The following is an 18245-nucleotide window of genomic DNA, read 5'->3' on the forward strand; positions in this document are numbered from 1 at the left end:
TAAACAAATACCACAGACTGAGTGACCTAAACAAAATACAATTATTTTCTCCTAGTTCTGGACACCAGAAGTCCAAGATCAAGGTGTCAGCAGATTTGGTTTCTTGTGAGGCCTCTCTCCTTGGCTTGTGGATGGCTGATTGTCTTCTCCCAATGTCCCCATACAGTGTTTCCTCAGCGCACATGCACCTGAGCCATTTCTGGTATGTCCATAGTTCTCATAAAATAGCAATCAGAATGGAGTAAAGCCCACTCAGGTGACCTCATTTTAAGTTAATCATCTCTTCAAAAGCCTATCTCCAAGTACAGTTACATTCTGAAGTAGAAGCGATTAGGGCTTCATTTGGAGAGACAAAATTCAGCCCATAAAAATTCATAATAGCCCCATACTGGACAAAACCAAATGCCTATCAACAGGAGAAAGGACAAATTTAGGTATATTTATATAGCACAACACTATTCAGCTACTAAATGAAGCAATCTACTCATACACATAATAATCTGGATGCATTTCAAAAACATTATGCAGAATAAAACAGTATAGCAAAAATGCATAGTATGTGATTCCATTTTTATGACATAAGAACAGGACTTGATGTTACAAGTCAGAATGTGGTTGCTTTTGCAGGTTTGGAAATTTGACTGGAAAGCGTATGGAATAATTTCTATCTCTGCTTTAGAGTTGTGGATATATGGATGCATACAATTTTCAAAACTCATTGAAGCAGGAAATTAGGATATTTTATTTTTCTGTATGTACAATTATACTCAATCAATTTCATAAAATGACATAGCAGATTTTAGACCAAACATTCCTGTGATAATAAACATCAGCATATCTAAAGCCTTGAACTCAAGTATCTTAAAAACAAAAGTCACTCAGATTTAAAATACAGGTATTTGCATAACAGACATTTGTTTAAAAGTCATAGACTCAAAGTTCTCAAGTAAAAAGAACAATATCAAACACTAGCTAATGCAAACAAGAGACAAAGGTGAAAGTTAGAAAGATTTATTATTTTGTTTCATTTGTTTACGTGTGTTTTTTTCTAAAAACAACTATAGCAGAGATTTAAAAATGGGAAGAATACATGTTTTTTAAAATGAGAAGTTAATGAATTCAAAAGATAAAAATTACAGTTAAGGAATAATGATAAGTGATAGATTAAAGACATTAACACAAGAAAGTGGAAATATTCAAAGATAAAGAGAAAACTAATTAGGCTTTTGAGGTATAATTTCATATAAAGCAATATAAACATATTTGATAATGAATGCAATGGAAAATTTTTGGGAATATATAAATTATTAACTCAAGAAAAGTTATTAAAACCTTAACTAGATGAATCATCATTAAAAACAAAGAGAGAATGTTGACAAAAAATGTTTTCTTCTAAAATGTCATAATCAACATGATTTCTCAAGTGAACTATTTCAAATTCATTAAACAAATAATCCTGGTAAAATTTAATTCAGAAAGAAAATGAAAGATCCCAAATTCCCCTCACAAAGTCAGCATAATCATAAGAAAACTGTGTAGAGACAAATCGTACATACCTCCTCAGATTCTGAACTGCACTACTTCTACAGTGTTTCTGATACTATTATTGGCTTAGAATACAAATTGAAGCCCTAGGTTTTCTGGCCAGAGGGCTCCACACTCTAAATCTATTCCCGTGACTGCCCTCCTCTTGCCTTTTCTATGAAAGACTACAATTTGGGAGAGAGAGGTTGTTATGGGATGAATTTGTCAATGAAAAATTAGGGGGACTTAATTTTTTAATTAATTAAAATGCTTTCACCAGGGGCACCTGGGTGGCTCAGTGGGTTAAAGCCTCTGCCTTTCGCTCGGGTCATGTCCTGGGATCGAGCCCCGCATCGGGCTCTCTGCTTGGCGGGGAGCCTGTTTCCTCCTCTCTCTCTCTCTCTGCCTGCCTCTCTCCCTACTTGTGATCTCTATCTGTCAAATAAATAAATAAAATCTTTAAAAAAAATTTCATAAGAAACACCACACCTGTAGGACTAGGACGCTAAAGAAACAGGACACCTGCGTTATTAAAAAAAAAAAAAAAAATGCTTTCACCATTTTTCCTTCTGTGGATTCTCTAGATGAAGTTTCCTTTGTATGGTGTTATGGACTGAACTGTGTTCCCACAAATTCCTATGCTGAAGCCCTAAACCCCAGTATCTTCCTCAGAAAGAATGTGACTATATTTGGAAATAGGGTGGACCTTCATCCAGTCTGGTTGGTGTCCTTATAAGAGTAATCTGGACAAACACAAAGACATTAGGGATGAGCATATATAGAGGAGAGATCATTTGAGGACACAGTAAGGAGGTAACTATCTGCAAGCCAAAGAAAGAGACCTTGAAGAGACTAAATCTTTGAACATCTCAAATGACTATCCTCCAGAACTGAGAGAAAATGTTTCTGTTGTTTGAACCACCCAATCTGAGCTATTTTGTTATGGTAACCCTAGCAAACTAATACACATGACCAAGCACACTTTCTGAGCTACCTGTCATATCTCTTCCTGGCTTGTCATAAGAAGTGGCCAACAATAATCTGTGACGTCATGTTACACCTTTTTTTGCCTGTTTATCTTTGCCTCTTCACTCCTACTGGGTATCTACTTCCTGTATATACTTTTAATCCTTGTTTCAGACTGTACTAAGTTAAGCCAGCAAACTGATAGAGGTCTGATTTTAAAAAAACAAAAACCATTATAGTAATACAAAAATATCAGAAATAAATATCAATAAACAGAATCCCTGGACATTAAAATAATACACAGAATAAAATATGATTGAACATTAAGTAATTTATATTAGCAATTGAATATTTAAATAAAATTATTCGAGTCCAGATATTTTGAGTCCAAAGTATCTCTGAGTCCAGATCAACCTGAAATCTATCATGAATACATTTATACACATATAAAAGCACACAAACAATTACATATAAGTAAAAGGTTTTTCTTTTTTTAATAGTAAAGTGCTTGAAACATTCCTATTGAAATCGATGAGGCAAAAGAGGCAGAGAGGAGGAGGAGGAGGAAAAGAAAGATGAGATGTCATTTAATTGATATTTATATTGCTCTGAAGGAATTCATCAATTAATTAGACAAAAAATTATAAATACTAAAAAGCAACAGGCAAATTTTTCACTATCTCCTAAGAATTTGATTTTTTTTCATTTGAAAAATTCAAATGACTCAACTAAAAAAAGCATGAAATATAAGATATTTTGATGAACTTGTAGGTAGCAATGGTAATTCAGGTATATAAAGATAAAAAAATAATTATTGAAACATTTATATATATAACAATTCAGAAAATAAAAGAGAAGAAAATAAGCACAGCATCAGAGGAATAGCAAAAAAAAACCCATAAAATATCTAGAAATCAATGTGAAAATAACTGTACTGCACTTACGTGAGGAAATATTAAAACTCTACCATGAAGTATATAAGAAGACTTAATTAATTAGAAAGATATTCCATATATTTAGTGTCACGATTTCAAAGACATAATTTAAACAATTACAAAGCTATAGTAAAAAACACAATATCTAGGAAATGACTATCTTAACAATGATTAAACCAAAACTAAATTGATATTTAATATATATTAAAGTAATTATTATAATCAGTGGAGAAAATACAAAGCATTAATAAACTATACTGGGAAAAATTAGATAGCTTCTTTAAAAAATTCTCCTTAGAATGAAATAAATTCAAATGAATAAAATAACTACATTATAATTTTTATGAGTGATAAAATGAGGAAATTAAAGTAATGTAGAGAGAAAAGAGTTTCAAGATATAACAAAATTTAGAATCATAAAAATATGATAAATTTTATTACATAAAAATTTAAACTTAATGTTCAGCATAATATGGTAAAAAATAAAAAGTGTATGAAAGGAGAGAAGGTCAGCACTCCCCTTGACAAGGACAGAAGAGGCCCTCAGGCCTGACAACATGCAATTAAGGCATTTCCATGTACATGTCATCTAACCAACATTTTAGCCCCGCGTGGGGCTCTGGACTCAACTACCTGTCTGCTTGTCCTTCTCCCCCAACCCTGTTGACCTCATCCCGCTCAAGAGCACGTTCTCTCTCTCTCTCTCAAATAACCAAATAAATACATAATACATAAAATCTTAAAAAAAAAAAGAATCTATAGAATAGGGAAGTATTTACCACACTAAGCAACTGTATTGGCAGGAACTAAAAGAGGTCAGGCTATGCCTCTCTGCCTACTTGTGATCTCTATCTGTCAAATAAATAAATCTTTAAAAAAAAAAAAAATAAAAGAGGTCAGGCTGAAGCTTGCTAACAGATTATAAGACACATCAGTGAACTCTGCAGTAGGGCATAACACAGAATATCCTGCCCCTTGAATAAAGCAAACCAAAACCAAAACCAAAAACAAAGCAAAACAAACAAAACAAAACAGAACTTCACTCATGAGCCCCAAGAGGACTGCTACCTAGAAGTATACATGATGAGTAAGTGTTAGTCAGAGGGCAGCAGCTACTGATAGGGAACTGCAATTGCTTCTCAGTCAAGAATAAAGTCTATGTGCCTTTGTGTATGTCCCACTCACCCCTTAACCAAGAAAGAAAGAAAAGAAGAAAGTAAGAGAAATAAGAAAGTGATCTGTAGAGCTTGTCTCCTTCCCTAGTGTAGATCCCCAGTCAAGGGTCAAGTCTGAGGCAGGGTAAGGGAAGAGATGTGTTTAGAGTTGATTTGGGGCTTCTTTAACAATCAAAAGTGGGGCGCCTGGGTGGCTCAGTGGTTTAGGCCTCTGCCTTCGGCTCAGGTCATGGTCTCGGCGTCCTGGGATCGAGTCCCGCATCAGGCTCTCTGCTCAGTGGGAAGCCTGTTTCTCCCTCTCTCTCTCTGCCTGCCTCTCTGCCTACTTGTGACCTCTCTCTCTGTCAAATAAAAAAACAAAAAACCAAAACAAAACAAAAAAAACAATCAAAAGTGACTAGAAAGCTATTGGGTTTGCTTAATCTATGCTAGAGGATGGAAACTGAGTTGTCTTATATTTTCTTTACATCTTAGTATATCCACATTTATTTCATCTTCACATTCTTCTTATAATTCCGGAGTTAGGCTTTGAATTGTGGAACTCAGGTAGTTCAGTGGCATGTGACCTGCTTGGGTATGCCAATCACACTTGAGAATTCAGTACTTATGTGCAAACAGAAATTAAAGATAGTTGGTAGTGGTTCATCTAATGGCAGTCAACTACAGAGACAACCACATTCTCCTATTGAGACTCTTGTTTGGTAGTCAATCTTTTGTTTGCTTCTAATTATGAAGAAGTCTAAGTGATACAAGTATAGTTTTACAGTTATTTTGGTCATTATATTCTTTTGTTTGCTTCTAATTATAAAGAAGTGTAAGTGATTCAGGTATAGTCTTACAATTATTTTGGTCATTATATTCTCTCAGTGATATGGGGTATTAAAAAATGATTATTAGGCCAAGATGTGGTGAAAGAATGATTTGCATTCCACTTAAATAAGTAGAGCCATGTTTAGTTGGGAAACAACCAATCCAGATGTCATATCACCTGGAACAATGTGCCACTGATAGAGAAACTCAGGTGACTGGGGAAATTTTGTCTTACTCTTTAATAGCAGATAAATTATGTATAAACTACAGAAAAGTTTTCAAGACAATAAAATGTTAATCAAGAGAAAAATAAGCTAATAAAGGTAATTATGTAATTATAACAGACACTGTTATTGCATATTTTCTGCTTTTTATCTTAGCTGATTTAAAAAGCAGTTGTATAAAAAGATATCATATACAGTATTATGATATATGTAATATACATATTATGATATATGTAATATATTTTTCAATAATAGCACAGAGCAATGGGTGGGAGCAAAGCCATAATGGGAAAGATGATAGATGGGGAAACAATAATCATATAATATTGTGGAGTTTAACGATAGATATGTATAATAAAATTACCCAAAATAGCACTAGTTTGGACAGAATCCAAAAATTAAACCTGTTATAATCACTGATTATTAATATTATTTTTAAAGATTTTATTTATTTGACAGCGAACACAAGTAGGCAGAGAGGCAGGCAGAGAGAGAGAGGGGGAAGCAGGCTCCCCATTGAGCAGAGAGCCCGATGTGGGGCTCAATCCCAGCACCCTGGGATCATGACCTGAGCTGAAGGCAGAGGCTTTAACCCACTGAGCGACCCAGGCACCCCATAATCACTGATTATTAAGAGATACTTAATACTTGGAGACTCTTAGGCCATTAAATCATCAAACAATCAGGATGCCCATTGTATCCTTCTAGACTGGAGAAGCTATGACTCTGTAGTAACCATCATTCAAATTCAAACTTGTAGGGAGTGCTGAAATAAGCAGGGTGTGGAGAGACTATAGCAGCAGAACAATACAATGTTTAGAATAGTTTTGGAATATTTATTGGTTCCAGCCAAACTGATCAAGAATTGTGTCTCCACAAAACATGCATTTGATGTTCTCACTGAGGGAGCTAGCCATTATAATACTTCATTTTATTAACTAATGTCAGTTTATACTGAATAGCACATAAATGCTTGATGTTTCTTGGCATAATCATCATGAAAGTATGGAAAGAAGTTTGGACAAATCACTGGATAAAATGTGTATACAGTCCATCTAACCACTCATTATGTCTTTATAAGGATCAGAGGATTTGGTATCTCTTGCCAGAGAATAATTTTCCTTTTTAGACTAGAAATGCTGAAGAAAAAGTTTTACTGATCTAATTGGCACAGAGAAACTCAGCATGATAGTGGTCATAGGATCCTGTTCCCCTGACCATCCATGTGCTAATACTTCTCAAACTAGGCTACCATGGAAAATTAAAATTGAATTGAAACCACAGGAAGGAGAAGACATTGGAGCTGAGGGATTGGATGATGTTGTCCCAGGAAATACCAAAAGACCACATCTTAAGAAAACATACCAAGATCTTAGGTTCTTATATTTTTCTAAGCTTGATAATTCCATTTCCACTTTGATTATATGATCTAACTATTTCTTTTTTGCTGGAGTTTGACAAAGTTGGTTTCTTCTGCTTTCTTTCAAAAAGCACTTTGATAACTAATTTCAGTACAAATATATTATGTATAATTGCTATGCTTTTTCCCCAGTACAATACAATAAGGAAAACAAATAAGCCTGTAGTGATAAGTATATAATATCTACCTTTCTGTAATTGTAATAATTTGCACTTCACCAAGGTCAGAATGTATGCGATTGTAAGGGCCTGGTTGGCCAGAGGGAGCAATTTCCTTGTGGGCTTGGGTTGACCCTGCCCCTCCTGGAGGAACTTGCTTGTATGCCCTGGATATGTGGGCGGGCCAGGCTGGATGGAGACATCCAATCAGTGGGGTGCACATATATTTGCTATGGTGAGTTGGAATTCAATTGGCCACCCGTATTGCTGACCGAGCATGACTGTGCAGTTCTCCCTGTGTGTTGCAGTCTCATTGGCCACCTGTGTGTGGGCCAGGCTCAACCATGTCTATAAAGGTTAGTCTGTGAGGCAGTAATATAGTAATGATAGTCATCGGAAGTAGCATTGTTGGGAGCATCGTAGTCATCGGGAGCATCATGAGCATCGCCCGGGGAGCAGCCTCCTGAGGAGCGGCCTCACCAAGAAGGGGAATCATCACGGAAGGAGAATTGTCGGGGTCGGTGTCCTGGTCATCGTCGACTCTTTGTAAGAGACGGCCCCAACTGGTCAGTTTGATTTTCGATGCTTGGTGCAGAATAAAGCTTTGCTTGACTTTCGCTTTGTGTTGGTCTTGTTCCTTTGATCACAGACCCTAACAGCGATAAATGTGTCTTCCTAAATTGTCTTTGTCTTTGATTTTTGTGTTGGCTTTGAGTGGTAGTTCCCCATTTATTCTCTGCATGGGATTTTCAATGAGAATAGAAAAAAAAAAAAAGGCTGAACCATTTAGACACAGAAATGGCTATTTAATTGCTCTTGAGTAGTTTCCTGAAAGAATGAAGACTTAAATTTAGTATTTTGAAAAACCAACAGATCCTACACTTATCTTAGTTTAAGTTAAACCCAAAATCTGATATAAACACATGTTAAGGAATGAAATTCATAGTGTTTGTAAAGTATACCATGATCTAATTTCTGAAGATAACTAATGAGTTACCTAAGTATAAAATAATGTCCAGTCACAAAAGGAGTAACTTAAATTTTTCATAAGTATTTGTTCACTTATTTATGAAATAGCATATTCCAGGAAGGGATTAAATAATTAGGAATTTTAACATTAGATGGTGAAAAACATATCTAATAATTTTATGCAATTCTGAATAAAACTGAAGAGAACTTTCATGTGCCTGTTTTAATCGGTCTTGGTGTTGCCTATTTGGGAAACACATATCAAGCAGATTATTTTACATTAAGATTCTTAATTTGTAAAATGCTGAGCTTAATACTTGTTTTATTTCACTTTTTTGTGGTTATATAATATGTGAAAGTGTTCTCTTTTTAAAAATATTTTATTTATTTGAGAACAAGAGAGTGAGTGAGAGAGCATAAGCAGAGGGAGTTCCAGAAAGAGAGGGAGAAGCAGGCTCTCCACCACCAAGGAGGGACCCCAATGCTGGGCTCCATCCCAGGACCTTGGGATCACATGAGCCAAAGGCAGATTCTTTGCCAACTAAGCCACCCAGGCCCCTCAAAAGTGTTTTTTAAAATGAAACAATCATGGAGAATCACCTTTGGAACAAGAACTGCCAAAAAACCCAGAACAAAACAAAAGAATTGTCTTTCTATAAATGCAAAGAGAACATTGACAAAATTAGTCCAAATCAACATCTAAAGGATTCCAGAAATTGACCAAAAACTTGTAAAAAACAGAATCATTTATTCATGAATAAATGAATAAATAGCTGAATCCCAGTAGAAACAAAAATCTTTAGAGTGTTTTGACATAAACTATTTCCACCCTCATTTCTCTCGCTCCATAACCTTATAACCAACAACCTAACAGCTAAATCAGTGTCTTAGAAGCCACTGGAGGGTTTAGAATGAGTTGGGATCCTCCCCAAGTTCCATCCCAGGGAATTACTACTGTTGGATCCATCTGGGCTCATCTGGTAAAGCCTGAAAATTCCACTTCAGGGCCTGTCTTTATGTGACTTAGAGTTCTCTCTGCATAAAAGTTCTATCCCTAAGGAATTTGTCTAAAATAATCAGCAGCAATTGTTTCACATCAGTGACTGGAGTGACAGTGATTTTGGGGGCCAACAGGAAGCTAACCAAACTACTTAAAGGAAAAATTGAGGATGAAGAGTCTTTGAAATGTTCCAACATATTTGTGGAAATCTAGAAGGCTATGATATATGCCCAGCTAGTGTATTTCTAGAAGAAGATCAGAGAAGGCCTTAATCTTTCACCTCTTACTGACCTTGAGGCTTCTGCACAAGCAAGTAGTGAAACTTAGGGCAAAAATGTGGACTGTCTGTTAAAGCACTGTGGACCTACCCCTAAAACAAACAGAATCCTTCAGCAAAGGCTGAATATCTGTCCAATGATTAGCTGAGTACTGGGCTAATTGAGTAGATTTCAGAGGCCATACATGAGAAAGAAGGCAGAATTCAGAGAATTAAACCAGGAAATTGACCAATAAAAATTACAACAGAGTAGCTGTGTTACATTATTTAAAACACAATTTTCAACAAAAGCATATGAAAATGCAAAGAAATAGAAAAATATGGCCTATACAGTTATTAAATAGTAAACAGCAAATGAATAAAATAGCAACTAAAAGTAAATAATAAAATAGTAAGTAAACAAATAATAGTCAACAAGAACTGTTTCTAATGAAGCCCAGATATTGGACTTACTAGACAAAGGTTTTAAATTAGCAATTCTAAGTATGTTCAAGGAATTAAAGAATACTATATCTAAGAATTAAAGAAAAATTAGAAATATATCTTGCCAAATAGGGAGTATCAATAAAAAGATGGAAACTATCTTAAAAATTGGAAATTATGGAGTTAAAATAACTGAAATTTAAAAAAAATTAATGTGCTTCAATAGAAGATTTGAGCCAGCAAAATTTTAGAAAACGTTGTTAATTTTAATACCCAAAGCAATTACTAAGAAATTAATTCTTGAAATATAATAAAAAAGAACAGGAAAATTTTCTAGTATATTTAAAAAAATCTATCTTAAAGACAGAAATCAAAGAATAGAAACAAAAAACGGATAGAATTGAAAGGGAGAAATATATAATTCAATAATAGAAGTTGAAGTGTTAATGTTCTGCTTTCCATAATGCATAGAACAAGTGGGCAGAAGACCAACAAGAAAACAGAAGACTTGAACAATAGTATAAAGCAATTCGTTAACATTTATAGTACACTCCTCCGAAGGGAATATATACATTTTTCCCTAATTACATATGAATATTCTCCAAAATAGAACATATAATAGGCCATAAAATAAGTCTTGATAAAGCTAAAAGTACTGAAATCATAAAAAGTATATTATCCTAAGACTAATATGAGATAAAGTTAAAAATCACTGATGGGGTGCCTGCATGACTCAAGTCAGTTGAGCAACTGACTCTTGATTTCAGCTTGATGAAGTTCTAGAACCTAGGTGAGTTTCGGTGGGCTGAGGTCTGGAGCCGATGACCAAGAAAGAATTCTTGAGACATCTTTGGTGCAAAATGGTGGTTTATTAAAGCTCAGGGACAGGACCCGTGGGCAGAAAGAGCTGCTGCCCCGTTATCCTGAGGAGTGGTTGATTATATACACAGGAGTTGGGTAGGTGAGAACAAAGGGGGTGATGTTAGTCTCTAAGGAATTTTGGAAGCAATGTCTCCAGGACCTTGAGGGGCTAGCTGTTGTCTGGGGAAAAGGTTATTCATTACCAATAATAAAAATCTTGTGAGACCCTTTAGATGTATATCAATGGGCCATATGCTTGGGAATGATTCTCAACACTATCTTGGAGATCTAGAGATAAAGTTTCACATTTCTCCTATCAAGTGTCCTTGTTAGGGAGATTTAGGTTTAGAAGAAAATTAACTTTATTTAGGGCTTGAGGAACTGAGTTCTTTGCCTCTGGAAATTGTGCTATTGTTAAGATAGCCTCCTTGTTGCAAATCTCTAGGACGTTGGTAAACCAAGGGAGACTCCTGTCTTACAGGATTGTGATCTCTGCAAGTTAACTATTTGTTTTTCCTTTAGGGCAGTCAGGGGTGCCTGAGGAATGTCACACACATTACCGAGGGGAGCGGGTGGAGAGGGGGTGCAAGGTGCCTGCTTTTGCTTTGTCCTCAGCCAGCCTCCTGCTCCCTCATCAAGCTCAGGTCCTGATCTCAGGGTTCTGAGATAGAGCCCGCATCAGGCTCTATGCTCAACGTGGCATTTGCTTATATGCTTAAGATTTTCCTCTCCCTCTCCATCTGTCCCCCCTATCCCCCACTCACCCTTTCTCTTTCTTTCAAAATAAATAAATAAAATATTTTAAAAAATCAATAACGTACATTAACAGAAATGAGTAACAGTTTTTGAGAAATATACAAATAGATGGAAATTAATAAATTAATCAATGAGTCAAAGAAGAAATAAAAAGGAAATAGGAAAGTACTTTCTAGATGAATAAAAATGAACACACAAAACTCTCAACAAAGTTGGTTTAAAGGGAACACGCCTCAACATAATAAAGACTGTACATGAAAAAAACACAGCTAATACCATAATCAGTGGTGAAAAACTGAGAGCTTTTCCTGTAAGATCAGGAATAAGACTAGGATGCTCACTCTTGCCACTTTTATTCAGCATAATACCAGAAGTCCTAGCCACAGAAGTCAGACCCCCCAAAAAAGGAAAAGAAAGGAAAGAAAAGGAAAGGAAAGGAAAGAAGAGAAAGTAAGAAGAGGCAATTTATTTTTATGGAAGAAGTGAAATTGTCACTATTTGTATGTGATATGATACTCTACATAGAAAATCCTAACAATAAATCAAAAAACTGTTAGAAGCAAAAAATGAATTCAGTGAAACTGCAGGATACAAAAACTAATACCAAGAAATCATAGCATTACTATACACTAATAACAAGGTAACAGGAAGAGCAATTAAGAAAACAGTTCCATTTATTATTGCACCTAAATGAATAAAATACTTATAAATAAACTTGCCAGAGAAATAGAAGACCTGTACTCTGAAAACTATAAAAACTGATGAAAGAAATTAAAGACACAAATAAATAGGTATTCCATGCTCATGGATTAGAAGAATACTGTTAAAATATCCATAAAACTTGAAGCAATCTAGATTCAATCCAATCCCTATCAAAACACCAAAAGCATTTTTCACAGAACTAGAACAAATAATACCAAAGTTCGTAGGAAACCACTAGAGACTCTGAATAGCCAAAGCAATCTTGAGAAAAAAAGAACAAAGCTCGGGGTATCCCAATTCCAGATTTACAAATCTGTAGTAATCAAAATAATGTGGTACTGGCACAAAAATAGACACATAGATCAACAGAACAGAATAGAAAAGTCAGAAATAGACCCATAATTATATGGTCAATTAATCTGTGACAAAAGAAGCAAGAATATACAATGGGGAAAATACAGTCTAACTGGACCACTTTCTAACACCATACACAAAAATAAACTCAAAATGGATTAAAGGCCTAAATGTAAGACATTAGACGATAAATATCCTAAAAGAGAAAACAGGCAGTGATTTCTTTGATATTGGCCAAAGCAACAATTTTCTAGATATGGCTCCTAAGGGAGGGAAAACACAAGCAAAAATAAACTACTGCAACTACATCAAAATAAAACACTTTTGCACAGTGAAGGGAACCATCAATAAAATGAAAATGCAGTCTACTAAATGGGAGAAGATATTTGCAAATGATACATCTGGTAAGGAGTTAACATCCAAACTAGATAAAGAACTTACACAACTCAACACCAAAACAAACAAACAATTGATTAAAAAATAGGCAGAGGACCTGAGTAGGTATTTTCTAGCGAAGACATAGAGATGAGTGATAGACACATGAGAAGATGCTCAACATCACTATCATGAGAGAAATGCAAATCAAAACCACAACAAGACATCACCACACACAAGTCAGTATGGCTAGTATCAAAGAGACAGGAAATAAGTGTCGTCAAAGATGTGGAGAAAAGGGAACCCTCATGCACTGTTGCTGAGAATGTAAATTGGTACAGCTAGTATGGAAAACATTGTGGAGGTTTCTCAAAAAATTAAAAATAGAACTACCAAATGATCCAGTAATTCCACTACTGGGTATTTATCCAAAGAATATAAAAACCTAATTCTAAAAGATGTCTCTACCCTTCTGTTTATTGAGGCATTATTTTCCACAGCTTTTTCTCCCTTAAATTTCAGAATATTTTGAAATTTATTTTCTGCATTTTATAGATTAGACATATTAATTAGGTTTAATATTTCTTTCAAGATCTTACAGTTCATAAATGGCATCACCAAGACAGGAACCCAAATCAATTAATTGTAAAGCAAATAGTCTTACCCACTAACCTATAGTTTTTATTAAAGATTAAATAAATAATAAATTGTGAATGAGAAACATTTACTCAAACAATGGTATTTTTACAGATGCCTTATAAATGGTCCAAAAGATTTATCATTTGAAGTAGGGTTTAATTGACCATACATTCCCATATCAAAGAAATGTTGAGGAAGTAAATTTTCAGGATTTACTGCCATGAGCACTCTTCAATTCATATTTGCACGCTAACTGAGGTCACGTATCTTGAGGTGTTGTCTTATTTTAATATATGTCTGAGTATAATGGAAAGCATTTAGAGGACACAATAATAATCATTATTCAAATGATAAATAGAAAGGAAATCCTCAAGTACACATTCAGTGGAAAATAGCTAAATAAATAAATGCAATTACAAACGGAAAGATGGCATTTTTTTTTAACATAAGTTATTCTTTATTACTTCATAGTGTACTGCAGATAAAGTCCTTTTTGTAGGACATCGCTGGGAGTAAGGCTGACCTGGCTTTTTTTTTTTTCTCCATTTTATTTATTTTTTTCAGTGTAACAGTATTCATTGTTTTTGCACAACACCCAGTGCTCCATGCAAAACGTGCCCTCCCTATTACCCCCCACCTGTTCCCCCAACCTCCCACCCCTGACCCTTCAAAACCCTCAGGTTGTTTTTCAGAGTCCATAGTCTCTTATGGTTCTCCTCCCCTCCCCAATGTCCATAGCCCCCTCCCCCTCTCCCAATCCCACCTCCCCCTAGCAACCCCCAGTTTGTTTTGTGAGATTAAGAGTCATTTATGGTTTGTCTCCCTCCCAATCCCATCTTGTTTCATTTATTCTTCTCCTATCCCCCTAACCCTCCATGTTGCTTCTCCATGTCCTCATATCAGGGAGATCATATGATAGTTGTCTTTCTCCGATTGACTTATTTCACTAAGCATGATACGCTCTAGTTCCATCCATGTCGTCGCAAATGGCAAGATTTCATTTCTTTTGATGGCTGCATAGTATTCCATTGTGTATATATACCACCTCTTCTTTATCCATTCATCTGTTGATGGACATCTAGGTTCTTTCCATAGTTTGGCTATTGTAGACATTGCTGCTATAAACATTCAGGTACACGTGCCCCTTCGGATCACTATGTTTGTATCTTTAGGTAAATACCCAGTAGTGCAATTGCTGGGTCATAGGGTAGTTCTATTTTCAACATTTTGAGGAACCTCCATGCTGTTTTCCAGAGTGGTTGCACCAGCTTGCATTCCCACCAACAGTGGAGGAGGGTTCCCCTTTCTCTGCATCCTCTCCAGCATCTGTCATTTCCTGACTTGTTAATTTTAGCCATTCTGACTGGTGTGTGGTGATATCTCATTGTGGTTTTGATTTGTATTTCCCTGATGCCGAGTGACGTGGAGCACTTTTTCATGTGTCTGTTGGCCATCTGGATGTCTTCTTTGCAGAAATGTCTGTTCATGTCCTCTGCCCATTTCTTGAATAGTAAGTCAAGATTAGATAGAGTTTATCTGGAATCTAAATTGTTTACAGTGGTGATTAGAATTAGTTTACAGTTAGTGATTAGAATCAGGTTTTGATGTTCTGTTCAAAAGCCTTTTACCTGAATTTTGGACAATCTTAGCTTTCATGTGGTCTATTTTATCTACTTCTTTGTTGCCCTTGGAATAATTTACCTGGGGTTATTTTGTAAAGTCTCTCTTACTGATGATCATAAAATCTCCAGAATTTTAGAACTAAATCTTAGTAGCAATCTAAGTCCAACCTTATCATTTTACAGAAGAGGAATTTGCAGTCAAGATAGGTCAGGACCCACCCAAATATTTTTCCTTCAATATATGAGAGACTTTCTTCAATGGGCTTCTTTAGGGGAAAGACTACCCAGCTTGATTATTAACCTATTTCAAATAATATGCTTGAATTGTTTAAACTAAATTTTACTATTATTTTCCCTAAGATTGTACCCATTAAATTTAATATTATTTTCTTCTTTTCAATGAGAGCTATTTAAATAGATCACATGTTCTCTTTATTCTCATTCCTAAGTGACAAATATCTATGCAAACCAGTTAACTGCAAGAACACAGGGTGCAGGGTTCCTTTTAGCCTCTCTCACTGTATTGGTCAGTAATGAAAGATTCCATCCCTCTAATCTTTAGAAATCTTTGAAATCTCCACATTAAAGAGTTTTTAATTGTGTTGCTGTGCTGGAATAAGAATGGATATCCTCTGCTGTCTTCTCCATCTGGCTAGTTATACACAAAGAGCATAATTTATCCCCAGCAATTTGAAGCAGTCTGAGATTCTCTGAAGGTCAGAGAAAGTACATACAAGGCTACACCTACAACTTATAATGTATATTGTAAACATTTTTCAATACCCTACAACTTTGCTGTCATTATTTGCCCTAAATTTGACTCAGCACAGTTTCTAAGTAGGGCTGTCATTGTTCAATAGGAATTGCACATAAATAAGAGATCTGGCTTCTTCACCCATTTTGTGCATGCATAAGCTAAAATTATGTTATAACCTACATATGAAGGATTTGAAAAAGCTAAAATAACAATTTTTACCAGGATTCAGATCAAAAACCTCAACAGCATCCGTGAAAGCCAAGAATGAATTATAGGCATTCCATAAACATTTGTTTAATTGAATTACAGAAGCTTTACTTAGTCTTGTTTTGTTTCTTTTCTTCCTTCTTTCTCTTTCTTTTTTCTTGCTCTCTCTCTCTCTCTAGCTTGCTTCCTTCCTTCCTTTCTTTCTTTCTCTCTTTCTGTTCCTCTTACCTAAACCATTAAGATCTATTCTAGTATATAAGCTCAGTCATAAGCATTCTATACTCTGTAGTTTCTAAGGTGCATAGATTTAGATAAAAACAATAATTGCATCTTCCAGGTTGCTAGAAGCACATGCTTATCAGGCTGATTTAGAAGCCATTAGAGCCAGAGTAGGAGGGTTCCCACAAACAGTGACTGGACTTTATTTTCAGGATGAAATCCAGAGTCACAGACAGAAATGACATAAATTAAAAGCACACCCTAGAAGAGGAAGAGCTCCTTAGGGAGCTACAGAAAAATATTATTCACCTCTTATCAGGAGTTTTGTTAGCAGTCTATTAAGAACAGGGTAATAATTATAGACATACACAAAGAAATTGGGTGTGGCTTAAATGTGGTGAATATGGGCATTTTAAAAATAATTTACTAATTATATTTTTACTACTATAATGATTGTTATTAAACTTATATCAAACTTATATTAAATTTATATCATTAAAGTAAGTACACATTTTCCTAAGCCAATAAAAATACCCTTGAATAAGAAAGAGGCTGTAAAGTGAATTATTTGAATGACATTGTTTACTTCATTTCTGTCACTTCCTTGTTTAAATTCCCTAGTTTCAAAGTCTTAATTCCTGCTTTCCACTGTATTTCAACCTTCCTCCTTATGGTACTTATCTCTCAGATGTCCTACATCCTAGGATGAACACACTGTCTGCCTACCATAATACGCCCTGATTTTTATCTAGGCCTTGCTATGGCTTTGATGACATGCAAGCAAAAAGGGTATAGTTATTTCTATAATGTGTGCTTAGTCCTCCTTAGCTCAGACATTTTCATCCTAGTGAAATGTCATATTAAAATAATCTATTGAAGTGCTATTAGGGAGAGGGACTGTAAACTATCACTTTTCCTTAATTTTTCTGAAACTGCAATGAATAAACCGAATGAGCATGGTTTCAAAAGTTTATATCAGAGAGGACTCTGGTTGTGGCAAGTGATTTAGTAAATCTGCATATGTCATTATTTGGAAGAAAGATTGATTTGAATTTTATTTTCTATTGAAACATAATCATCTAATTACTTTAGAATCATACAAATAAAAAAATTTAAAAAAAAATAAATAAATAAAATTAAAAAAAAAGAATCATACAAATATATTCATAATGGATTAACATTGTAAGTAAGTCTCTAGGACCACATACAGAAAGTTTAATTTTCTTTGGCTTTTGAGATGCCGAGCATTTAAAAACATGGGTGTGTAATCTAATGCCAAATCTTGAACTCTACTATTTGCAGTTTACCTAACCTTGGGCAAGCTATTCACATGAGAAGGGAGAAAGAGGTGGAGGGAGGCAAAAAAACTACTATAAAGGTCCTCATTGCATAAAGGAGACACATTTGCTCAAAAAATATAGCAGTATGATGTTAATATGTTGTTTCCTTTAAAGAAAAACAAACAACTTCAGCAAAAACATTTAATTCTATTTAATTTATTACTCAAATGGATTTGTTTAAGATGTATCAATAAGGTAAAATTAGCACAGAAAGATGTAATATCAGTTTACAGGAAATTTCCTTTTGTGGAATATCTCATTCCTTAAAAAAATGAAACATGACTTTACATCAATTCTGTGATATGAAAATATTTGATGAGTTAGTACATATTTATTATGTGTTAATGTGTAGTTCACTACATTTGACACTTCATAACCATGTGTATTCTTGGTTGATGGAATAAAAGTGCTCTAAATTCTATGTCTTAGTAATTTCTAAGCTGATTGTAATTATATTTGAATTTATGGATAAGCCATTTCTTAACAGGTTTATGAAAGAGATAAGTTTATGCTTCTAAGCAAGATATTTATG

At 34.8% G+C, this 18245-nt stretch overlaps 1 pseudogene; it reads left to right on the forward strand.

Annotated features, from left to right (window-relative positions):
* Nucleotides 1-3914: 3914 nt before the first annotated feature.
* On the forward strand, nucleotides 3915-4030 carry LOC123954804 (annotated as a pseudogene).
* The last annotated feature ends 14215 nt before the right edge of the window (nucleotides 4031-18245 follow it).

Source organism: Meles meles, chromosome 12 (assembly GCF_922984935.1).
Source record: "Meles meles chromosome 12, mMelMel3.1 paternal haplotype, whole genome shotgun sequence".
NCBI lineage: Eukaryota > Metazoa > Chordata > Mammalia > Carnivora > Mustelidae > Meles > Meles meles.